At 38.5% G+C, this 26886-nt stretch overlaps 1 long non-coding RNA gene across 1 annotated transcript in view; it reads right to left on the bottom strand.

Annotated features, from left to right (window-relative positions):
• Nucleotides 1-26886, bottom strand: part of LOC116567510 — a 111353-nt gene that overhangs the window by 20585 nt on the left and 63882 nt on the right. The window contains exon 2 of the long non-coding RNA XR_004276237.1: nucleotides 6811-6950. This is a non-coding gene — a long non-coding RNA (uncharacterized LOC116567510). The remainder of the gene's footprint in view (nucleotides 1-6810; nucleotides 6951-26886) is intronic.

Below are 26886 nucleotides of genomic sequence, written 5' to 3'. Positions count from 1 at the left end.
ACAATAAAAAACCCTAAACAAAGTAGGTTTAGAGGGAACATACCTCAACATAATAATGATCATATATAAAAAACCCATAGCTAACATATTAAATGGGGGGAACCAAGAGTTTTTCCCCTAAGGTCAGGAGCAAGATAAGGAGGTTCACTTTCAGCATTTTTATTCAATGTAGTACTGGAAGTCCTAGCCACAACAATCAGACAAGAAAAAGAAATAAAAGACATCCAAATTGTAAAGAAGCAAAACTCTCACTATTTGCAGATGACACGACACTATATATAGAAAATCCTAAAGACTCTACCAAAAAACTACCAATACTGATAAATGAATTAAGTAAGGTCGCATGATACAAAATATGTATACAGAAATCCACTGCATTTCTATACACTAATAATAAAATAGCAGAAAGAGAAATTGCAAAAATAATCCCATTTGCAATCACACCAAAAATAATAAAATACCTAGTAATAAACTTAACCAAAGAGGTGAAGGATGTATACTCTGCAAAGTATAAAACACTAATGAAAGAAACTGAACATGACACAAATGGAAAGACAGTCCATGCAATCTACACACTGAATGCAATCTCTATCAAAATACCAACAGTGTTTTTTTTCACAGAGCTAGAACAAATAATCCTGAAAATTGTATGGAACCACAAAAGACCCAACTAGCCAAGGCAATCTTAGAAAAGAAGAACAAAACTGGAGGTATCACAGTCTCAGGTTTTTAAATACCCTATAAAGCTGCAGTAATCAAAACAGTATGATACTGGCAGAAAAACAGACCTGCAGGTCAATGGAACAGAATGGACTGCCCAGTAGTAAATCCACAATTATACAGTCAGTTAATCTACAACAAAGGAGGCAAGAAAATACAATGGGAAAAAGACAGTCTCTTCAGCAAATGGCATTGGGGAAAATGGAAAACAACATGCAAAAGAATGAAACTGGATCACTTTCTTACACCATACACAAATATAAACTCAAACTTGATTAAGGCCCTCTCTGTGAAACCTAAAGCACAGGCAGTAATTTCTCTGACATTGGCCATAGCAACCTTTTTCTAGATAAAGCTCTTGAAGCAATGGAAATAAAAGTACAGGTAAACCATTGAGACTATGCTAAAACAATAAGCTTCTGCACTGCAAAGGAAACAATCAATAAAACCAAAAAAGACAGCCTACTGAATGGGAGGAGATATTTGCAAATACATATTCAATAGAGGGTTAATATCTAATATATATAAAGAACTTATACAAATCAACCCAAAAATACCCCTCAAGTAATCCAGTTTAAAATGGGAAGAGGACCTGTACGTCTTATTTCTTCAAATAAGACATACAGATGGCCAACAGACACATATAAAGATGCTCATGATCACTAATCATCAGGGAAATGAAATGAAAATCAAAACCACAATGAGCTATCACCCCATACTTGTCCGAATGGGTAAAATCAAAAATACAAGAAAACAACAAGTGCTGGTGCAGATGTAGAGAGGAAAGAACCCTCACGACTGTAGGTAGGAATGCATACTGGTGCAGCCACAGTGGAAAACAGTATGAAGGTTCTCAACAATTTAAAAATAGAATTATTGTATGATCCAGCAATTGCATTAGTGGGTATTTACCCAAAGAATATGAGAACACTAATTCAAAAAGCATATACACCCCTATGTTTACTGTGACATTATTTTATAATAACTAAATTATGGAAGCAGCCCAAGTGTCCACTGATAGATGAATGAACAAAGAATTTGTGGGAAACACACACACACACACATACACACACACACACACAGGATTATTACTTAGCCATTAAAAAGAATGAAATCTTGCCGTTTGGAACAACGTGGATGGATCTAGAGAGTATAATGTTAAATAAAATAATTCAGTCAGAGAAAGACAAATACCATATGACTTCACACATAGTTTGGAATTTAACAAAACAAATGAACAAAGAAAAAAAAAGTCAAATCAAAAATACCAGACTCTTTTTTTTTTTTTTTTTAAAGATTTTATTTATTTATTTGACAGAGAGAAATCACAAGTAGATGGAGAGGCAGACAGAGAGAGAGAGAGAGAAGCAGGCTCCCTGCTGAGCAGAGAGCCCGATGCGGGCTTCGATCCCAGGACCCTGAGATCATGACCTGAGCCGAAGGCAGCGGCTTAACCCACTGAGCCACCCAGGCGCCCAAAAATACCAGACTCTTAACTCTACAGAACAAACTGATGGTTACCAGGAGGGGGGCGGGGTGAAGGAATGGATTCAATAATGGGGATTAAGGAGTGACTTTGTCATGATGAGCACCGAGTGATGTATGGAATTGTTGAATCATTATATTGTACACCTGAAACTAATATAACACTATATATCACTTATGTCAGAATTTTAAAAACCTAAAATTTTTGCATATATTCTTTCAGTCTTTCCACTTAAACAAAAATAGAATCACTGTGTACATGTGTATGGTCTATTTTATTCATGGAGCCATTTTTTTTATTGTAAATACCTCTTTATGTTCTTAAACATTTTTCTGCAAAATAATTTTTAAGTGGCTGCATGGTGTGCCATTATATGGACATTCAGGTCACTTTCAATATTTTATTATTATAAGCAACACCACAGTAAACATCGTTGTAATTTATTCTTTTCTTTTAATACTTAAAAACATCACTTTACTGTTTTCTTCAATGCAATGTTGCTGTGGAGAAATTTGATATAGATTTCATTCTTCTTTCCTTTTAGGTGAACTGCTGTTACTTTCTGGAAGGTAACAGAAATTTCCTTTTTGTTTTTGGTATTCCCTGTATGGGGTTTTCCTTATTCCTCTTGGTTTTTTCTCTATAAGCCCTTCCCATTCTAAAGTCTTTCATTTTTCAAAAATCCCGAGACATTTTCTCCATTATTTCTTCAAATATTTCATCCTCGTTTTCTTTTTCTCTTCTAAGATATTTTGTACCCAGACAATGGCACTTCTAGCTCTACCCCATATAATTCTTAGTTTTCTATGTGCTAACCCTTCATTCTTTTCTGTGGCCTTCCAGAAGAGTTTCTTAATCTTATCTTTTAACTCATTCTTGATTCTATTTCTCAATTACATAATCATTTTTAATCATACTTATTTCAAATTATTAATCCATATATTCTAAAAATTTACTTTCAGAAGATATATGTTGGTCTTTGTCCTAAGAAGCTGAACAATACAGTAGCCTATATCGTTGTCATTTAGTCATTTGTATCATTTAAAGGTTCATATAAAAATATTTATTCATATTCATACCAACTCCCTTCAGATAAGTCCCTAGAAATAGGAATGAACGCTGTGGTATAGCATACCTAAAAATTTAAGACCTTGATATGCTTGCCAAACTGCCCAGAGTTACAAACAGAGAAACATACAGTTTTGTTAATTTACATCCAGGCTTGTTTGAACAACCTTTTTTTTCTCACAAATAGGCTGTTATGAACATGTGTCTATCATATCCAGCCACATGGGATAGCTTGTCACATGATGAACCCAACTCTTCCCTGTATCTGCATCTGTTTCTTAGAATGAAGTTGCTTTTATTCTTTGCTAACTCCAACTCAAATATCACCTCTTGTGCAGATCCCTCCCCAAAATCCCAAGGCTTAGTCCCCCCTTTTTTTTAATTTATAGTTCTATTATAGCAGAGTGCATTTTAATTATTGACTTTTGTGCCTGTATGTACCTCTAAATTGTAAAATTCTTTCGGATAGACATTCTACTTTAATTATATCTTTACCGCCAGAGGCTTCTGAATGGCACCATGTTAGGTAATCAGTCAATATTTGCAGGACCAATGAATGAGTCTTCAAATTACCAGAACCTGAACTAGTTGTGCAAAATACTTTAAGTACATTCTTCCAGTATTCAAAACTATTTGTATTATCATCTCCAATTTATAGATAAGAAAACTACAGCTATAAGAGTGTGAGTAGCTGGTCCAAGAGAGAGCAGGGATCTGAATCCCTTCCTAATTCCAGAGTTGAGGATCAAAGTACCATAGCAAGGGCAAACAGGTCCCTACTCATTAGGTTAGGCTGAGACTTAATCACTAGGATATTATGGTTCCTGTGAATTCTGTTTTGATGAACGTGCATGGAGAAAATCAGAAAGATTATTCAATAAAGAGGCTCATTTGTTTCTTTAAAAAGTCACTATTTCTAACCTAATGTAATCTCATATTTGAGAGGCATCACATTCACCATTCGGTTATTTCAAAATAAACCTGAAACTAGAAGGATTAAATTATGTCAACTGTGAGAAATAACCCAAATAGCTTCCTTTTCTAATAGCCTTGCTGAGACACTGCTAAAAGAACAGCCACGGGAGTGCCTAGGTGACTCAAGTCAGTTAAGCTGCTGACTTCAGCTTAGGTCATGATCTCAGGGTCCTGGGATTGAGACCAGCTTTAGGCTCCACACTCAGTGGGAACTCTGCTTGAGATTCTCTCTCTCCTTTTGCTTTTGTTCATGTTCTTGGTCTCTCTCTCAAAATAAATAAACAGAATCTTTAAAAGAAGTAAAAAATCAAAGAACAGCCATGAAACATGGCATAACCCATACCTTTGTAAAATACTTCCATCTCAGAAGTTCCTAAACTTGTATTAGCTTTTAACAGTACTTCCTGATAATGGAATGGTATAGGGAGAGAGCAGGAAGGTAGTGCCAAAAGAGGTAAGCAAACACACAAATGTGACTTGAAATAATGGGCTAAGGTATGAATACATGCCATTTAATTGCTAAACTTATCTTAAGAAATTTAAAGCATATAATTAATGACATATACAATGAAAAGCTTACTGATTCTCCTATCTTTATGAAAAACTCGACAGGTGCAGCCTAGGAACCCATGTTGAATTATATAATTTTATGCCTCTGGGAGATACACATAGTTGAAGAATGACTATATGATGCCAAGTAGTCCTGAGAGGTCAAGTTTTCAACTGTCTTCATCATTGACTACCTGGCAGTCAACCAGGCTTATGAAGTAGAATGGATCACCCATGCCCCAGTCTGCTTTGACATGCTCTGGTTATTTGGGCACAGAGACATGGTCCAAGGTAAATGTCACTGATATGTATTCCCCTAAAGCTGAATAAAAACAAAGGCAGAGCTTATTGATTTTTAAAAATTAATTTCTTTCTGCCAGACTTCATTTAGGCCCATTGCCTACTTTCTTTGAGAACACCTGGGCAAGCAGAAATTTCCACTGCTGATTTAGAACATGAGAAAACTAAACTATAAAGAGCCAATTTTTTCTTGTCATTCAAGACAGGGGGGAAAGGATCTTTAAGAGGGGAATAGTGAGGACACAAATTGCTAAGAGGAGTAAGGAACATATCCAGAAAAATACCCCAGAGGTGCAAGAACTTTGACCACATTCTGATGCCATCCCTTCTGAAATTAGAGATTCTTAATGTTTGCAGATGATTTGCTAATAAATTTCCATATCCACTGCTACACTGTATTGGCCATTTTATTAAATATGTTTTTCATGGCACTTTAGCAAAGGTACGTTTCAGGATTCCTAAATATGAAAGGTGAGAATCCCATGTCAAAATGGGATGGGTGGAAATTCCTTGCCAAAAAGAGAGTAATTTTAAGATGAAGCCCCGAAGGAATTTGCCCCAACATACTCTCTTACCATCGAAAGACTTCTGTAAGAATAAAATACTTAGGATTTTATGAAAATATTTAGTCAGAGGTGTTCAAACTAGGAAACAAAATGTTTGACAGATCTTGCATGATCTAGATACCAAGTATGTCTCAACATGAAAGGCACATGTGAAGGGTCACTTAACAAAGTAGTTGCAATTGAGGAAACACGGTCACGTTTCTTTCTTCAGTAAGCACTGTAAAATCAACCTTCTGAGCCCTCTCTCTTCCTGACACTGAAAGGAGCATCTCCTTATTAGAAGCAATGAAAATGAAATGTAACAAGTGCATATCATGTCACTTTTGAATATGGGAAGATGTGATTTAGGTTTGCTCGTGAACAAATGACCTTGGAGATAGTAGAGTCTTCTAACTCTTGGGTCATGACCTCGAGAGTGGAAAATAAACTGAATTATATGCAACTGGATAGACTAAGCCTGATGACTTATGCCGCACATATTATAAGACTGAGCACGTAACTTAAGTCAGAGCATTTTATTTTACTAAATTGCTGGACTCTTCCTTCTCTCTCTCACATTCACACATACATGCACCACGTGCACACACACACACACACACACCAACACACCCTGCTTTCAACAACTGATGGGCAAATTCAAAATTCAAGCCTATTTCACAATCCCCTAAAAATGACCCAGGGCTGGTTGCTATGCAGACATCCCTATTGCCATACAAACGTATGGTAGACGGGTATTGTTTTGTGCTGGGGAACAGATAAATGACATGGATTGAAATTATGGTAAATTTAAATTGATGGCCTAATTAGTATTATCTCTTTTTGTATTCATTGTAAGAAAAATTATCCAGGAGGAACTCATTTTGCATTAATGTTGATATAAAGTGTAATTCTCCAGGATTTTCATTGTAATTTGGCATTAATTAATGCATCATTATTTTAAAGTGTTAATTAAATTGTTACAGAAAGGGACATCTGCAGTGGCACAGAAAGGAAATCACATGAACAATTAGTTTTGTATAGGTCTGTGGTGCAGAATCCGAGATCATATGCATGGCAGCAGCAAGAAGGCCAACGTAGAGATGGCAGACAGAATTCCTCTCTGCCCTGCTTGCTGCATTGTTGACAGTATGTGACCACCTCTCTTACCTTTTCCATTGTGTTCTGGTGAAGAATAAGCAGTCTTTGGAACACTGGGCATTCGTTCTGTATCCATAGGACAGAAGGCATGTCAGCAGGGCTATGGCTCTTTCTTTTTCTGGGAGCTTGGCAGATGTCACTGGCCATTCCTATATTAGTAAAAAAATAACAGACCCTTTTTGGGTAATATTGTCTAAAGATCTCAGAAATAGGCTGCTGTAGAAGGCGAGGTTAATATTTCTACTGGTAATAAACTCCATACAAAACTGTGTCAAATCAAAGGGGAGATAATCTGTGGTAATTCCTTACGCAGTGGACCATCATTGTTAATGCATCTGGAAATCATTGAGTGCTATCATGGCTTAAGATATATAATTCCAAGGAAATTCCACCATGATTTCATATATCAGGGAATCGTGGCAATCAGATAGCAATGTGGGTTGGCAAGTCAAAGGAGCTTGAGATTTGGAGGAAATATATAAAGTGGGCTTTAACCCCTCTGTCGTCATGGTCTCAGAAGACACAGATATTTGGAGAATCTTGTTCTCTCAGCAACATTATCTTATATTTAGCCCTGAGGGGGCTCTACTGAGCATTCTTTGTCAAGAGTTGTAAACCAAGATCCCCATAAGAAGAGTATAAAAGGATACTACAGCATCATAACATATAAAACTATTAAGTCGTTTAACTGGTTATATATATATATATATATATACACATATATATATATATATTTTTTTTTCTGGATACCAGCTTAATATTAAGGTTACAAACTTTCCTTTAGCAGCCACAGTGGGAGTCCTAATTTCCAAGGTTCTGCGAACTTTTCCTGTTTTACGGACATAGAAGTCAAAGCCCAAATTCCTCTAATCAAATTGGAGTCAAATCTTCCCTCCTTGCATCAAATGATACATTAGACAAAAAAGACCAGAATCACTTCATAGTGTTTTGACAGGTCTCCTTAGACAAACAGTCATTTGCTTGTATCTCCTCATGAAGATGCAAACTCCCTACTGAGGAAAGTATCTCTCTGGCCATTTGTCCAGCTGGTAGACAGGTGCCAGGATCACTCAGTGAATAGTTAATTAATTGATTGATTCACGTAATTGCTTTCCTAAAAAGAGGTGACCACAACGCTTTTTAAGTTCAATAGGTTCTATCTGAGGGCAACCAATTTTACAAGACCAGTATTCTCAAACCCATGGTCTCAAACATTTTCATTACCTATACCACTCATCGCTAGAAAAGGCTATGAGATGAAGCAGACTGAAAATCAAATCCAATGACAACTAAAAAGGAAGATTTAGTCATTGAAAAAAAAAAAAAATCTCTCCTGGCAGAGAAATAAATGTTTTTTGGGGAAAAAAAGTAATAATAATAGAAGGTGGTGGAGGAAAGAATAAAGCCAGACAGACTACCACTGAAGTGCTAGAATTTACTCATCCGGCTGGAAAGTGCTACATGAACTTAGGCTGGGGTTCACCCTGTCGCAGGGATGAAATTATCCTAATGTAATCCCTCATCTCTCGGTGAGGATTCCTCCCAGTCTCTCCAGAGATTCCTGAAGATAGGGTGTCAGTAAAATACTTTTACTTCCCTCTGCCTCTGCACTCCTGCTTTGACCACATTATTTCAGTTTACTGATTATCACCATGTGCTTTTATGAAACAGCTTTCTTCAGTTTGGACACACCACTTCTTCAAACACTGACTCAGGAACAGGTACTTGGCTGATATTATAACACAGCAACATTTTCTAACCTGAATACGACACATGCCTGCACTCAGAGATTATTTCCCAGCCTCACCAGCATACTGAATTTCTTCAAATTCCTTTCTCCCCCTTGTGTTCACCCCCTTTCTCTTCCTGCTGCCCAAACTTTTTCCCTCTCCCTTCTACAGTGAACTTCAGCCTGAAATTACTGCTCACTTCTTTTGCAGAACAGTTTAGCTACCTCTTTGTTTTACTGTCTACTTTCATACTATGCCCTGAGGCCCTACTCTCTGAACCAAAGGGTCTGTCATTTTGCCAAACAAAGGATTTTTTCGTTTTTCTTAGGAAACAGAAGTTGCGTTCAGTTGTGGTTTGAAACAACTTTTGTTTTGCTTTGGTTTGTTTTGTTGTTTGTCATCTTATAGTTTCAATAGTTACCTTGGGCTCTTTAGAAAATTCTGGTTTTTTTGTTAACACTGCCTCGGCCCCTCACATCAGACGCCAATTCCTTCCAGGCAAGTAACATGTGTCTAGTTTCCTTTGTAGGTGTTTACAAATGCCAAGTAGACTCTTCTGCCCACTCTAAATAAATGCTGCTGAGGAGCAAGAGCTGACAGAAATTCAAAATGATGAGAAGGAAAGCGTCTCTAGGCCCAACATCTGGATGTGGGAAAGAAAATGTGCAAAGGAGCTTTGCTACCTTCCCAGTAATAAGGAAACTTCAGGAAGGACACAGAACTAGCTTTAATTTTTAAGCCTAAGATGCTCCACATTTCTTACTCTAAATTTAGTGCTGTGGCATTCAGTTAAAACCACCTTGTGTCCAATAATATACTTCCTGGTCTGCCCTGAGGTCTTCAGGAAGCATTTTATCTTTCATATAATTGCCAGGGTGAATCCCTAGTTATAACATACTCTACAGCACATAAAATAATTGTTGCAACTGAACCCATCACATAAATATTAGTGATTGAAGAGATTGGTTGGGATAAATCAATGTGGGTGACATATTTAATAAACTTTGTATAAACATTGTTTGCAACAGCTATAAATAAGATTGTCTTTAGGAATTTTACATACTGCACATCCCTCTATTCATGGAGAGGCCCAGGCAATGATTTCTAGCTGCACTCAATGACAAGCAGTGCCTTTTCAGACGTGCCCAGATCAGACCAGGCCAGCAGAGTCAGGGAGCGTGTGCCCATACCAGGCCTGGCGTGGGCCACAGCTTGCTCCATGGTCCAAGCTCGCCACACCACTCACTCATCAGCAGCCACAAGGTACAGTCTGAGGAGAACGTCAAGCCAACGTGCTTCTTCTTTCTTTTTTTCCCCCAAAGAAAAAGCCACACCATAAATAAAGCATGATCGAGATGGCATTTTACATTCACACAGATTTGGGCATAAATAAATAAAAGGGATTTTGTTCAAATTCTATCATCCTTACATGCCATTTTCAAATTCTCTTTCCCTCCCAGTTCGGCATATTGAACTAACCGGTGAGAGTCATATTGGCTCCCTCCAGTGGCTGGCTTAGCTCTGAGGAAACCACAGGGGTACATCTCAAGGCCCTGCAGCCTGGTGGTTCAATGAGGAATCAACTCCTTCTGACAAAAAAAGAGCTCAAATCCCTTTGGGAATTCTGCCTCACTCTCAACATGTATTATCCTGCCCAGAAAGGTTTAAAGTAGATGTTGGTTTTAATTAATCTACCTCATAATCTTCCATCCAAATTGGTCTGTTCTACTGTTCCCATTTTATGGATGAAAAATAACCCACTGGAAGGCAGTGGAGTGATTAAGGAATACTGGGAGGGCAGGGCAATGCCTCACATCTGAGCACAGGAGCAAGAAGGGCTTTCTCTTGGCTTAGAAGAGACCCTTCCACATTCTCTGCCTTATTATTGTTAGATTCCAAAGGATGACAAATTGTGGAAATATTTAGGTTCCTTTTTTTTTTTTTTTTTTAAAGAGGTCAGACATAATACAGTGAGTCTTCAGCTTTAAGCTTAATGAAATGTCACTTACACATTTGGAAATTCAGGTATGAACTATGAGTCTTACATTGTTTGAAATTTACAACTTTCACATTTATTTTTATTAGTAATATTTTAGTTGCTCAATATATTTCCCTGGCATTAATGGAAAAAACATGGTGTCTTCAAGCAGCCAAAATAATCCCTCTAAATTCCCACTGAGTTTAAACAAAGGCCACACAATTTAATGGCTAAAGTTACTGCTATATATTTCCAGTGTGCTGGGTTCAAATCCCATCAAATAAGGCTCTAATTAAAATTCACCTGAACTATTTTTTTCACTGTATAATTATTTTTTAATTTTTAATGACCCGTATTGACCTCCTTTTACTTAAGGGGAACAAAAAAGGGAGAAACTTAAAAAAAAAAAAAAAAAGGAAAGCAAGGCAGGAAAAAGAGCAGATGAACTAGACGATGTTATGATGCCTTTTTAAAACACAGCCTGAGAATTGGGTGTGCAGTACAGAGATCAAGAGGAGACTTAATTAGGGCTCAACTGCTCAGTTCATAGTTCTTCGGTCTTTATAAAAGCTAAGAGCAAAGCTAAATCATGTGTAATTTGCCATTATTTTCCCAGATAGCTCTTCCAGAAATGTTATTTTTCACCTGCCTTTTCTTTTTTTTTTTTTTTTTTTTATCTTGAAAGCATGGTATCAGACCTTGTATATACAGCACGCCACTTGCCTGCCGTCAGACAGAGAAGTGACAACACTTGTCACTACCAATCTCTTCATGTCTGGTCTCATCTGAGCAATACATACAGCCTGATTTCCAGGTGTTTGTTGAAACTCCAAGTTATGTAACATGTCTTTGCTGTGTTCAGAAGTGAAAAAGCAGAATCACAGGGGGAATAAATCCTTAACTTTCTAAGAACTCTGAGGGAGCACAATACTGATTTTAGCCCAATTCCACATTATTGAAGGGATCACTTTGCGACAGAGAGGGGGAAGCATCACAAGCTCAAGAGGAAACTAATGGATTGAGTAGTGGTCAAGGAGCAATGATGGGAAACTTTTACAAACTTTTTAAAAATCAAAGCAATATGACTATAACATTCATAGGGAATTTAACCACTACTAAAAACACTATGTATTAAAAATATATATGTAAGTCTCTCTGTTCACTTCCCCACTTACATACCATCCAAGGACAACTACTTTGTCAATGCTTTGAACTATGTCTACTGCTATGCAGCTATGTTGTGATTTATCAATTTAAAACATAATCTTTTGGCCACTTATAATAGTAGGTGAAGATTTCAGCTCTTTTACACACACACACACACACACACACACACACACACACACACACCCTCTTTCTCCCTTCGCCTGATCCTTGTAATAGAGTTTTACCAATTTGGAGTTAAAGCTCTATCTATAATTTTTACTGTTGTTATTATGTATTTGTATTTCTTCTGTGGGCCAAGTGGTGGATTCTGCTTAATTTATTTTGTTGTATGACTTCTCATTTTCTAAAATTAATAATTTCATCATTTCTTCTTTTGCTCAGCTTTTTTTATTTAATTATGTTATGTTAGTCACCATACAGTACATCATTAGTTTTTGATGTAGTCTTCCATGATTCATTGTTTGCTTACAATGCTTGGCTTCTTTTTAATCTAATTATGCACCGGCCCCCAAAGTGCACCTCCTAATACAGTTTCTCACCCAGTCAAATATAAAAATAATATATCTGTTTTCTCATCAAACCTCCTAAAGTTCTATATCTTCTGGTTTCAGTCTGGACTGGCAACTTGCCAGCCTGCTACAAAGTGGTCACTTCCTGTACTTCCTATCAAGTCATTCTAAGAATTACTTTATCCTTTCTCTGCAGTTAGGTCTGGGTTTTTACAACAATGTCTTAGGACACCACATCCTCTAGTAGCTACCAGAGAAAAGGTGAATTTACACTCTTTCTCCCCTCAGAACTCTAAAGCTATTGCTCTATTCTTCTGTCTTGAAATATTGCAGTCCAGAAGTTCAATGCCATCTTTTTGTGGCTCGAATTCCAAAATTTCATTACAGTTCACTTTGGCACAGTCTTTTGTTTAATCAGTTTGCTACTTACGCAGAGGGCCTTTTCATTTTGAAATAATCTTCAATTTTTTGACATTTTCTTGCATTCTTTAAAAAAATAACTTTTTTGCCATTATATTCTCTGTTCTCTCCTTCTAGAATGCCTATTAATTATATGTGAGACCCCATTTCTGGTCCATGAAGTGTTCCAAAACATCTATCTGTTCATCTCTTACTATTTTTGTTCTTTCTGGGGTATTTTTTTGCCTGCATCTTCTAATACTTCGATTAAATTTTTGGCTGTCATATATTAATTTTAAAAACACTTTATTTTTTTCAGATTGTTTCATTTTTTCATAGCATTCTGTTGTTGATTTATTGGTGAAATATCTTCTCTATCTCTCTAAAGATATTCATTCTTTCCACAGTTCAGATTTCCTGTCAGGTCTGTCCTTTGTTTCTCTATATTAAAGCGCCTAATAATTCTTAGCTCACTGTTCATAGTTAGGCGTTAAAGAGCTCATAGATAACCATATATTAGTGCATCTGTGAACTAATGAACACCTTCATAGCACAGAAGAAGCTTTTTCACTGGGCCATCCAACTATTGTTATCCATAGGTCTGCACTGGTTTGATTTTGCTCAAGAAGGATCCCCCAACCTCCTTCCCCCTCTATTGCCAACATTTTGGAGTTGGGCATGGGCGGAGAGCAGGTATAGGGATGATCTCAATATTCATTATGAGATTTCCCTTAATCCCCAAATTGGCAGTTCCTACCACATCCCAATTTATTTTGTGCCTAGCATCCCCAAATCTTCTCAATGGGTATTTTTTGTTTGGGTGGTTTTGATTAAAACAGAGAGAGAGAGAGAGAGAGAGAATTCTGTTATCATTGTAGCTGTGTTTCATGTCAGAAATAGCTGCCAGCAGCAGAGCTAGTATAAAGGAAATTCTCATTCCTTTATTCTTCATTTAACACATAGTGCATGCCACATCACTTTCTCTAGGCAGCTACAGATTTATCTGTTTGCTCTCTATTCCTTTCCTAACCAACTTGAGTTAGCATGTGATATTGAATACAGGAAGCTTTTGAATTTTGTTTTTATATTCTAGGCAATATGATATAATTACAAACAGGGGATTTGGGACCAGAAAGACCTGTGCTTGAACTATATTTGCTACCCACATGATGCTAGACAACCTTTCTGGATTCCCAAGTCCTCATCATTAAAGTAAGCCAACTTCTTTGAGACTCTTTTTATTGTAACTGTGACATGGGTGTATAATACCTTCTCCAGGTCTAAGAATTACAGGAATTATTATATGTCATTTGCCTAGCACATAAACTTGCCTTAATTCTCTCTTTCCTTAGAATCCTAATAGGTCAGTATATCAGATAGGATTAAGCTTAGCTGTATATTAAGAAAAACCTATCACCACTTTGGCTTAAGGGAGATGTAGGTGGCCAGTCCTATGTATGGTAGGAACTTAAGCTCTTATTATTTTTCTGTTTCAACACTTAAAAAATAGGAATGGTAATAACACTGCCATCATATGGATATTAGAAGAATGAAATATGTATGAAGTGCTTAGCACAGTACTTGTATAAAAATGCACAATAACTTTAAAAAGAGAGAAAATTCAATCAGGTTAGTTGCAACAAATTACGTGACAAAGAATCTAGACATATACGGTGTATCACAAAACATGAACAGTGCGGCCACCAGAAATCTGACAGTAAATTCTGACTCACCTACAACTGTTTAGAGTGAAAACCAACAAATAGGCAATTCAAATCATACCTCTAGTAACAAATCTGCTGCTATTCCATTTTAGGGCATGCAATACCACTCTCCTAGGTTAATCTTCCCCCTCATGGCACATATTCTCTATTAGTAGGACAATGATTGTGACTGTAACCACCACCACCATCACCATCGTCATCATCATCTTTCCACATAATCTACCTAGGGTCATCTGTTCAGACAATCCCATTCATCTTGTCACATTAATATCAGTTACATTAGCTTTGCTCCATTCTTAAAAGACAGTTTCTGTTAAGTTGGTAATAACCTCAGTAAATTCTAGATCTAACTTTTATTAGCATTCCATTGTTCTTTCAGTATCCTCCCTCTAGGGCCTGGCAGAAATATTAAATTCCTTCTAAGACAAAATTATTATAGCTTGATGAATAAAAATGTTTTACCTTCCCCACTAAGTCTTCTCTAATAATGATCTGGAATGCTATAATTATTGTCTTCTAAATAGTAAGAGAAAGAATTTTCTTAAAAAAAAAAAACAAAAAAAAACAAAACTCAGACTATTTTTTACTTTCGCTTATTGTTCTGGAAATTTTTATTTTTATGAATATTTCCAGAACCAGTGGAAGGCAAATAATTTATTAATTGTGCACCAATTCTTCTTTGTACTTCATGTAAATTGCAAAAAGCAAGAATTTCTACCCAAATCATTAATTGTGTTGATAAACAAAAACAGCATATCTCTTTCTCGTGAGAGAAAGGGCTTGTTCCTTCCCAGCCTCAACCAAAGACAGCAGATCCAAACAACCTGAGAAGTCCAAGTGGATTTCCACCATGGAGCAGTCTCAGTTGCTGATGGTTCTGTACTCTCTTTACTGAATGATGGACAGGTAGTGAAAAGTGTTACACAGAAGATGGTGGCTACTTCAGGGTTGGGCTTCCTCTGAAATTATGCCAAAATGAATCATGGGGTAAGTCCATTTTGTTATCCTAAAATTTCCTTTGTGCACTAGTGGTCATGAAAATGTTTTATTGCCAAATCTAGATCACTTCACCCCCAATGAAACTGTGATTCTTAAAACACAAAATCTAAGAAAGATGCACACTGGGCAGCACCAGCAAGGTCAGCTAATTCATCAAGAGCATAAAAGTCCACATGTTTCACTTTGCCAGGAAGCTTGTCTGCTTCATCCAGTGCCAACAACTCAATCCTCCGAACAGATGATGTATGGAATAAAGGAATCTTTTCAAATTCATGGAGTACTTCAGGTCTCATCTTTCCAATGTATCATTTGCTACAAGGATTCATTCTATCATTGGAGCGTCAGCACATGGATTATGGTGCCAAGTCAATATTCTTGGAGGTGCTGAAGTAAAAAATGCATTCTCCTCTTATATATCCCATGAGGACAATGGTAATTTTTTGGAACCAATTCACTGTGTATCCTGGGGTTTCTAGGAGTTCTCTTACAAGACACTGAGTACCATATTCTCCAATGAGGTTTTAACTTTCCATTCTTTGTCAACAATTGCTAATAAGATTGACACTAGATTTGTAATTGGGCAGAAGGAAAATAACTCAATTTAAGCAGTTCATCTGGGAAATTCAATTCTGTATTCACCAGAAATTTGGCTAGGAAGCCCCACAACAGAATCCACTCCTCTTGGTTTATTACTCAATAGGAATCTATGGGACTACAATAACAATCACATTCCATATTGGGAGTTTGTTTTTCCATAGGCCTAAATTCGCCAGTGAGCTATTTGTGGAGGCCACTCAACCTTTACCAAATGTTTTGAGTTTATTATTCTCTCCTCTGCTCTGGATTGAGATGATCACAAGTTCCTAAAGGTCATCACAGTCTGGGGGACACTTGTTCTTTGGCCTTTGCACAAGCAGAGAGTAACTGAAAAGTGGTCCATAAGGAAGGTGTGGTGACCAGGCCATAGTCAAAGGTGACAGATATGTGAAATATACAATTTGCATATACCATTTGCATGAGTTGCATGGTTGTTGTTGTTTTTCTGATATATAGATGTGACCCAACATGGTGAGCACCTGAGGAACAGGCCAAAAACAAATTGAAGAGGAGAGACCAAGCTCTACATGAGTAAGAGCATGTAGGTGGGCAGTGTGAGGTCCCTACGTGAAAGGTATTGAAGACTGAAGGGATCAGGAAAGGGACTGATATGCTGATGCTGTTTGATATGTCACTATTAAGTGCAAGGCCCTTCTCATGTGTTCAGAGAACGATGATGCCACTTCTCTGAAAGGTCTTTTCACAGGAGAATGCACCAGATGATCTCTGCAGCCTGCCTTCCCCATTAAGTGTATATTCTGTATGCTCAGTAATGGTTTGCTGCTCTAAGACCTTATGTGTGAAAACGGCAAAGCTGTGTGATGGGTTCTCAGCTCACAGGGAGCTTATGACCTGATAGGATAAGAGTTTAGACAGGAAATACCTCACGAACAATATATGTCACTATGACTAAGGACCCAAATATATGGCACAGAGATGTGCGTCTGTTTGGTTCAGCATTGTACCAGACAAGTCCCGGTATGCTGTAGGCGGCCTACAAAGATTTCTGTATAAACAAATCAGTGAATCATTTCACACAAAGTGGACTCCAGTCCAGACTGGACGTTTCAAAACCAAACAGGTTTACTCTCAAAATGTTAACACACCATATGCTTTAATTTGTAGAACATTCTTGAAGTGACAGAATCAGAGCAGAAAACACATTAGCGATGGCCAGGGGTTGGTAAGAATAGGCAGGGAGGTGGCTGTGACCCTGTAAGGGTAGTACAAGGGATCCTGACAGAGCTATCCCATATCTCAATTGTGCTGATAATCCCACAAATCTGCGCATGGGATACAACTGCATAGAATTCAGCACACATATACAAAGGGGTGCACAGAAAACCGTTAAGATCTCAATGAGGTTGGTGGAGTGCATCAAGATCAATATCCTGTTTGTGATATTATGCTGTGGTGATGTAAAATGTTACAACTGAGGAAAACTGGGTCTGTCTGCATTTTATTTCTTAAAGTGATATGTGAAACTATCATTATCACAAAATGAAACGTTTAGAAAAAATATCCAAAAACCCGAATAGGCTCATTGGAGAAGGGTTCAAAGAGAAGGAGGGCCAGGGTAGGTTCTGGATAGGAAAAGAGGAGAGTGAGTGCATGGATGACAGGGCGAATGGGCTGAAAAGTAGGCTTGTGAGAATCTCCAAGAGAACGGGGGTCATGGTCAAACAGAAGAAACTTAGCAGCATGGGTTGGCAACTTGGTGGCATGGCTTTCAGTAGAGCAAGTATGAATTCTGGAGTCGGCCCTCCCTCATTCTGCAGGCCAGTTTCCACCCTCGTTTGTATAAGGGCAGCAAGCCCCCTAATCTCTGAATGCAAAGCTCCTCATCTGCATCACAGAAGGCATGATACCTTCTTTGTAGTGATAATGAGCCAAATGAGCCCACATATGTGGAGGGCCTAGCTCAGATTTGGGCACACTGTAGATATTTGGCAAATACAAATTCCTTTCCCGTGCCCTTGGACTCCACATATACCAGGGGTTCCCGAGTCAAGTTCAAGGTTGGTTACTGCACATTCTTAGCCATGGTCCATATTGGGGAAGCTGAGGAAGAAGGCAGTGCCAGCAGCAGAGACCCGTCACCTCTCAACCCTTAGCTACAGTGTAAGAAGAGTTGGAGGAGAAAAAGGGAGCAGGAGGCGGGAGGCGTCCTGAGTGCCCTGAAAGGCACTGCCTTGTCTAGAGAGAGGAGGGATGAAGTTTTTGGAGCAGCCTGTCACAGCCCACAGCCCAAACCACCATGGCCTCCTGGCTTTGCTGCCTCTGCTTACTCTAGGACAAAGCAAGGAGACAAAGAGAGGATGCCTTCCAGGCAGGGGTCATGCTGAGCCCAGGCAGAGCTTCAGCCAGAATCCCAGCTGCCAGGGAAGCCAGGGACCTCCTGGGGCCAACCCCCCACAGCAACAACTGTGGCAGCCGCAGGAACAAAACAGAAAACTTTTTTTAAATAAAATGTTTGCTCACATACCACCAATTTTCTTAAATCTACATTGAAAATTAGTACCAATTTGCAGACACATGAAGGATCTACAATAACTTTCCAAGGAGTGTTTCTCCCTCATTTCCTCTAATTTCAAAATTCAAAATGATTACAATTTTGAAATCTTGGTTTGTGTGTGTGTGCATTTGAGAGTGTGCGTCTGCGTGTGTTTTGTCTACAGTGGGTATTAGAACATTTTCTGCTATTTTCCTCCAAAGAAGAAAAACAGATTGGAGAAACGAAATCCTCGGCTGACAATATACAGTTTTGTAAATACAGCATGTAATGATACGAGCATTTACCAACAGGCATTAGCTGGAACAATATGAATTCCACGGCTGAGCAGTAGAAAACGTATTTAGAGCCCCTGCTGTACAGTATGCTACTGATGTCGAAGGATTGTGTTTATTGAGATGTACAGTGAAACCCAAGAAGCTGATCACACGCAAGAAAGGAATCTAAATTGACTTCTCCAAATTTCTGCTGCTTTCAGGTCATAAAAACCTAACACTCTGGACTCTAAACAAAATCTCTGTCAAAACGGACAGTTAGTTGGAGACGCCATCAGAAATGTCAGGCTGGAAAAAGAAGCCAACGTTTTGTTGTTGTTGTTGGTACAGTGGTTGCGTTCTTGTTTTGTGGGGGTTTTGTGTGGGATGTGTGTGTGTGTGTGTGTGTGTGTGTGTGTGTAGTTCTGTTTGTTTTCTGTTTTCGCTGCTACTGATACATACGGCATCCAATCATGAAAAACAATGTCCATGTCACTAAAATGGCCTCCAGGCATCCAGTATATCTACATTGGGGTTAAACATCTGTGTGAAGATGTGACAGCACACCCTATAAAAGGTATTATTGAGTAATATAGACTTTCTGTAATAACCAAACAGTAAAGAATATAGCTTTTTAAAGGTCTCCCCATGGCTGATCTCATGACTCAAAGATAAGACACTGTGCTGCAAGCGAAGTAATAAAATCTGGTGGATACTCTGGGCTCGCTTGTGACAAATCATATCAAAGTATTATTAAAGAAAGAAGTTGAGACCCAAGACTATTATTGATTCTTGACAGAATTTCTTATAAATAAAGTGTTGCAATCAGGTCCTGGACTTGCCAAGGTCCTGGTAGAATTCTTCCTATTATAGGGGAAGCTGCAAAACAGTAACGCTCCATTAGCGAGAGCCGGGAGCCTCTGTGTACAGCACCACGAGGATGGGTCATGGTCCAAAGAGAGCCAGGGAGAACATAATTTCCAAAGGCCTTTTAAGGCACTCTTTGCTGATCCCTTTTTGAAATGGGTAAAGCTGCCTCCAAGTTTCCACAGGAAGCAGCTTGTGCCCTGACTGTGTTAGCAGGATGAGTCTGTGACCCTTCAGAGCACTAAGGACACACCTCCATTAGTGTCCATATTCTTACAGGGAAGAGGCTGATACAGTCAACTGAAATGACAGGGTGATAAATATAAAACCACTATCATCAATAAGACTGGAATGTAAAAGCACTTAGTTTCAGCCTAAGTAACTCGCAGAAAGTTTGGTTTCAAGAACCAATGCGTCATCCATCACTACTCTACCTTCTGTTGACAAAGTAATTGTAAGATATCTAGAATGGAGGCTCAACACGAGCTGACATTTTTGAAAGGAGGAATTGTGTGCCGTACTTACTCATTAAATGTATTTTTCCTGCACTAAAGATGTTTCCTTTTTTAGTTTATGTATGAATAACTTTAACTAAAGTTCCCCTGACACCCTGACTTTGCTCTGAATAGCACCTATGTTCATTAACATAAAACCTGAAAGAAAATAATTTTAATGTAGTTTTTTTAACACTTCAAAAGCCTCTAACAAATTGATCGAGCACAATTATGCATTCTAAAGGGAATTATAAAGAGATCACGGAAGGTTGAAAAGTTCTAGTTTAAAAAAAAAAGAAAAAACTTAGGGGTGAAAAAAGAAAAACAGGCAGTAAGTGTGAAACTTTGATGCACATTGAATAAAAGTAAACTTGGGCTTCTTAGGCATATTTTAATATTTTCCTCTAAATGCAGTGTCTACAGAGAAGAAAAAATAAGAGCCACAGCAAAAGGCTCAGATAATATGACAGAATGAGGTATATTTCATAATATGTATAGATTGGGTGGGTTTGTTTGAAAGTCGGCTCCACTGCTGAAAACCTGCATGATGAACTTCCTTTTTGCTAAGACTCAGTTTCCCCAACTGTAGCTGATGTGAGGATCAAACAATCCATTTTTAAACGCATTCAACAGGGGTGCCTGGGTGGCTCAGTGGGTTAAAGCCTCTGCCTTCAGCTCAGGTCATGATCCCAGGGTACTGAGGTCAAGCCCCACATTGAGCTCTCTGCTCAGCGGGGAGCCTGCTTCCTCCTCTCTCTCTGCCTGCCTCTCTGCCTACTTGTGATCTCTGTCTGTCAAATAAATAAATAAAGTCTTTAAAAAAAAAAAAAAAAAGAAAGAGAAAAATCATTAAAAAAGAAAAAAAAGCATTCAACATTGTTTTACACAGAGAGCATTTAAGAATTCTCCCAGTCCCCATTAGTTCTCCCAATCCCCATTCCAAACAAATCATGAGATGCTCGGTTCTCCCTTTCTGAAATCCTACAGAACTTTTCCAGAAGATCTCACTAACCTCCTTTAAGTTCCAGAGGACAAAATTTCTCTTAAGATGAGTGCTTCATCCCAGGTTGAAATTTCTATCCTTATTCATCTGTAAAGGAACATTCCCAGAATTTCTTTGTTCCATGTATTCCTCTCAATCCTATTGTTTTTTGCAAAGTTCAGTTACATCCTGCTTTCTCCAAAAAGCTATTCCAGATTCTTCCAGGAAGATATCATTCCTCTAGTGGCATATTGTTTAACTTAATCTGCACTACACTATGGGTTCCTGGAGGGTAGCAACTATGTCCTGCTTGCTTTTGTACCCCACAGTACCTAGTTCTGATGGTGAACTCTTAAGCAATGTACATTGAATGTCTAATGGTTTGCTGTCTTAAAACACAGGCTAAGGAGGTAAGTCCCAGAACCTGGAATAAAATCCTTAACTAGCTGAACCACAGCACTAGCCCTTTTACATTTTGCAAATGTAATCACTGTGATCACCATGCAGAGTTGCTGAAATGCAGGCAGTCAATCAAAACCACTTACTGAGCCCCAAAGCATTGTGAATGAAGGCTACGCAAGAGAAATAAAAAAGCTGTACACAAACCTTTGAGAAACTTACTATCTCACTAAGAAAATATCCATGAGGGGGATGTTAAAAACACACCACCACCATATGTAGGTTATAAATCTTAGACTGCCAGGCAATAAACCTCAGCGGATATGTTCCCGGTTGCCCCAAGCCATTGTATATAAGTTATAGTGCAGAGAGCATATCAGTAAAACTGTATTGGACCTGTTGCTCTGCATGAGGCTAGATTTATATTTAGCTAGAAAGTCCAGGCAACCAGGACAAATGTCCTCTCTTTGTTTCAAGAGACAGCGCTCCCTAGTGGCTAAGTCCACAAGCTCTAGAGATGGTTGGCCTTGAGCAGTGGGCCAGTGTGTCTCTTGTCACCCTCGACATGTCACTCAATCTCTTTGGGTCTCAATTTCCTCATCTGTAAAATGAGAGTAAAATGGAATCTTTCTCACAACATTTGGGGAGGCAGAGGAAATTAGTAAATTCAAGATAAGCACTTGGAATAGTACCTGGCCCAAAGTGAGCACTCAATAAGCACCACTGATCATTAATCATTTCCTGGAAAGCAGCATGTTTTGGCAAGAACACCATTCACGAAGGCTCTCTCGACTCCTTGGCAAAATTCATCCCCAAATTTATGAGCTCACCTTACATCTTACCGCTGGTTGGATTTTCCTTGTGCTCTAAATTACACTGGCCTCATGGATCACAGTTGCAAGGACATAAAGGAGAACAAGGCAGCAAGGGCAAAAAGTGGTATCTAAAGCAGTCTTACATAGAAATGTGGTAAGAATTCTGAGAAGGGGATGGTGAAGGGGTGAGATTGTAGACGATGTCAATCATGGGACTGAGAGGGTGGGGCCGGGAACCACACACCTTCCCTGTGTGTTCATCTCGTAACAGTAACAGTTACCCAGATTTTACACACACATCTATATACTCCCAAAACCTCTCCACTGCAAGTTTTATTATCCCAGTTTTAGAGTTTCAAAAACCAAGGCTCTGGGATGTTAAGTGACTTATCCAGGAACAGCAGACAGCACGTGTTGAATTCAGATTGGGAACCCAACTCTGTTTCCAAACTCATCAGTCTTTCAAAGGCACCCTTCTCCCCATGAGCCAGTTCTCAAAGCAGAAAAACTACTTCACCAGGAATCAGATTTAGGGCCCACCTTCCACACTGCACACAGGTTAGAGCCACTAGTAAATTTTCTCCAAATTCTAAAGAGCAACTGGCTTTAACCAGAGTCCAGCCCATGCGTCATGTGCACCGAGGAGAGAACCTCCAATTCTTCACCTTGATACTTTCTCTGTCCCACTGCAAAATTTAAAAGACAAAAATCAAATACACTTTTGTGTTCAGATGTTCTGTTTCTGCCTTCTGCAGCAGCACTTGGGTCCCTGAAGCACCTGAACCCATTTATTTTCCATCTGTTTCTTGCCTTCTTAAAGCAGCTTTATTGCACCCCAGAAGGCTTTCTCTCAATTAGAGAGGGGAGAGGCACTCAAAGACATACAGGTTGCACCAGAGATTTTGCAGGTAGGCAATGAGGATAAACAGACTCAAGAGTCCAGAAATGTAGGTATCTGATTCTGGAGCACTTGGACACACACTGGACTGGCTGACTCTTGTCTGCAGGATTACAATTCATGAAGACCTGTGTCTACAAGTCCATTTTTGTGGGGGGGAAAGCTGACTTTGCTATATGGGGGGTGGACCTTGGTGTTACTAAGAAATAGGAAAGGTACACAGATTGGTAGGGGGATAGATTTTCATGCACATTGTTAAGACATGAAGAAGAATTTGGAATGCTATGGGGCTGAGTAGTCAGGAGACTTGATGAATCAATGTTCTCCCTGAGGATGGCCTCAGGCTTATCCCTCTGAAGGAAAAACATCTAAAGCCCAACATTTTGCACCACTGACTGGCTGTTCCTGGGGAAAGATTCCCCAGTGAAACCCTGGAAGGTGCTTCCCCTCAGCCATGCCATGTTTAATGGCTCCTGTTTGGATCCAATTAGGACTGGCTTGGGAAACTGGGAGAAACCGGAATCAGGAGGGGTGGGGAGAAGCAATAGAGGGCAGAGGGGACTTGTTCATAGCTTTTCAGAGGGCAAAGGGGACTCATTCATAGCTTTTTGGGTATCTGGAAACAGTGCTCACTCAGGACTTCTCATACTCCAAATTGTTATGAGAGCCAATTATTCCACCTATTAAGGTTTTAAAGTGGCACCAATAAGTCAAAACCAGTTTAACAACTAAGAATTATAGTTGGTATAAAATGTTTGAATTTGGGCTAATAACATATACTAAGTTATTAGACAGATGAGATTTAAAATGACTAAGGTAAGAAATTGGGTTCATAATGGACACATTAATAGACCACTAAACTGACTTTAAAGGCTCTGGCAGGCATAGTCAAGACACCAAATATATAACAACTCCATCCATCTTGAGCTTCCTCATCATGTCACCTAATAGAATTTCAAATACTATTAGCACACTGATAAATGCTTATTATATATTATCCATGCATGCTATCCTTTGAATTAAAAGACAAGAATGGACACCTCATACTTTTTTTTTCCATTTTATTTTATTTCTTTTCAGTGTTCCAGAATTCACTGTTTATTTACCACACTCAGTGCTCCATGCAATACATGCCCTCCATAAACCCACCACTAGCTCACCCAACCCCCACCCCCTCCCCTCCAAAACCCTCAGTTTGTTTTTCAGAGTCCAGAGTCCACAGTCTCTCAAGGCTTATCTTCCCCTCCCATCTCCCCCAACTCACTTCTCCTCTCCATGTCCCAATGTCTTCTGTGTTATTCCTTATGCTCCACAAGTAAGTGAAACCATATGATAAAACTCACTCTCTCTGCTTGACTTACTTCACTAAGCATAATCTCTTCCAGTCTCGTCCATATTGATGAGTTGGGTATTCATCCCTTCTGATGGAGGCATAATACTCCATTGTATATATGAACTATATCTCCTTTATCCATTCACCCGCTGAAGGGCATCTTGGTTCTTTCCACAGTTTAATGACTGTGGCCATTGTGGCTATGAACATTGGGGTACAGATGGCCCTTCTTTTTACTACATCTGTATCTTTGGGGTAAATACCCAGTAACGCAATTGCAGGGTCATAAGGTAGCTCTATTTTTAATTTCTTAAGGAATCTCCACAGTTTTCCAAAGTGGTTGCACCATCTTGCATTCCCACCAACAGTATAAGAGGGTTCCCCTTTCTCCATATCCTCTCCAACACTTGTTGCTTACTGTCTTGTTAATTTTAGCCATTCTAACTGGTGTAAGGTGGTATCTCAATGTGGTTTTGATTTGAATCTCCCTGATGGCTAATGATGATGAAAATTTTTTTCATGTGTCTGTTAGCTATTTGTATGTCTTCTTTGGAGAAGTGTCTGTTTATGTCTTCTGCCCCTTTTTTGATGTGATTATTTGTTTTGTGTGTGTTAGTTTGAGGAGTGCTTTATAGATCTTGGATATCAGCCCTTTGTCTGATTTAAGTGTTATTTGCCAGTATTTTCTCCCATTCCGTGGGTTGCCTCTTTGTTTTGTTAACTGTTTCCTTTGCTGTGCAGAAACTTATGATCTTGATAAAGTCCCAAAAGTTCATTTTCCCTTTTGATTCCTTTGTCTTTGGAGACATATGTTGGAAGAAGCTGCTGTGGCTGATGTCAAAGAGGTTACTGTTCATGTTCTCCTCTATGGACACCTCATACTTTGTTGAATGGGTTCATTCTTCTTTATCTTGATGCTGAAATGCTGAGTTTATTTCTCCACATTGCCTTAGAAGGCATGAACTTCCTACTAATTTCAAAAAGACCCTTTTGTGACCAGAGTGACCACAGCTCTGACTGGATAAATACCCAGGACAACTTAAGAAAAAACACCAGGGCAGCGCCTGTGAGACTGAGCTGGCCAATATCTTAGAAAACAGACCTAATTTGCCACTGCCATCTCTGCCAGGCCAAAGATCATCATTGTTCATTTACCCACCAAATTTTTTGAGCAACTGCTTCAAGCTGTTCACTGCTCTAGTTATTGAGAATATGATAACAAACAAAATGTATATGATCTGTCCCATTATGGGGCTTAAAGTTTCATGGAAGAGATACTCATTAAACAAATAACAGCAAAAAAAAAAAAAAAAGAGCTAATTATAAATATACTGACCATGGAAGAGGGAGAGAGTCTAATAATACTTCTCTGAGGAATGACAGTTAATCAGAAATCTTAACACAGATAAGATTTATTTAGGCATAAGTACATAATAAATAAAAGAAAAAAAAGGATACAAAGGTCCTAAAGCAGAAAAGAGCTCTTCTACTCACCAAAAGGAAAGGGGTATGTTTAACAGAGACCAGTTAATGGAGAATATGATAAAAATTGAGATTTGTGTTCTAAGAGCAATGGGAGCTATTTAAGACATTTAAGCAGAGGAGTCAAGTGGTTAAATTTGAGTTTTTAAAAACACTTCTATTACTGCTATCTGGAATGGATTGAAGGGATCAACGAAGACAGCTAGGAGTATAATTAGGAAGCAATTTCAGTGATCCATGTGTGAGATGATCAAGGTCTAAATCAGGATCAGAAGGCTGACAGTGGAAATAAAGAGCACTAGAAGGAATCAAGACCCATTTTGAAAGTAGGATCAATAAGACCTGTGATGTATAGGAGATACGGATGGAGGCAGAGGCAGGTGTCCATAATAACTCCCAGATTTCTGGCATGAAGAACTGGATAGATAGAGATGCTATTTAACCACCTGAGCTTATGGTAGAAGCATAAATTCATATGGAAATTCCACTAGAAGTACATCAATCCCTTGTCTATTGCAATAGTTTAATTTTCTGGAAGCCTCATTGATAAAGAACTTAGTTAAATAAGAGAGAACACTTATATGGAAGTCAAAATAGATATCATAAAATCTATGAGATAAGACTGGGACTTTAATATAGAAAACCCCCTCAAATTCCCAATCAAAACCACCTTTTACTTTTCCTTTAAACAAAGTATATTAGACTTATTTATATAGCACTTAGGTGGCCATAGAAATAATGACACAAAGCAATATACAGAAACAAGTGAATGACTCCATAAAGTAAGCAGCAATAACCATAAGAATATGGAAACAAAATAGGAGCAGTACATAATTCACAATGTGAAAACACACGTATGGGAAATATACAGTTTTAATTGTTTTGATCACATTTGCCCAGGAAAGATAACTCTTTCTCTCAGTTGTCTTTATATGCCTTGACTCTT

This window comes from Mustela erminea, chromosome 10 (assembly GCF_009829155.1).
Source record: "Mustela erminea isolate mMusErm1 chromosome 10, mMusErm1.Pri, whole genome shotgun sequence".
In the NCBI taxonomy this organism is placed as follows: Eukaryota; Metazoa; Chordata; class Mammalia; order Carnivora; family Mustelidae; genus Mustela; species Mustela erminea.
This window is presented reverse-complemented; position numbering and strand designations above follow the sequence as displayed.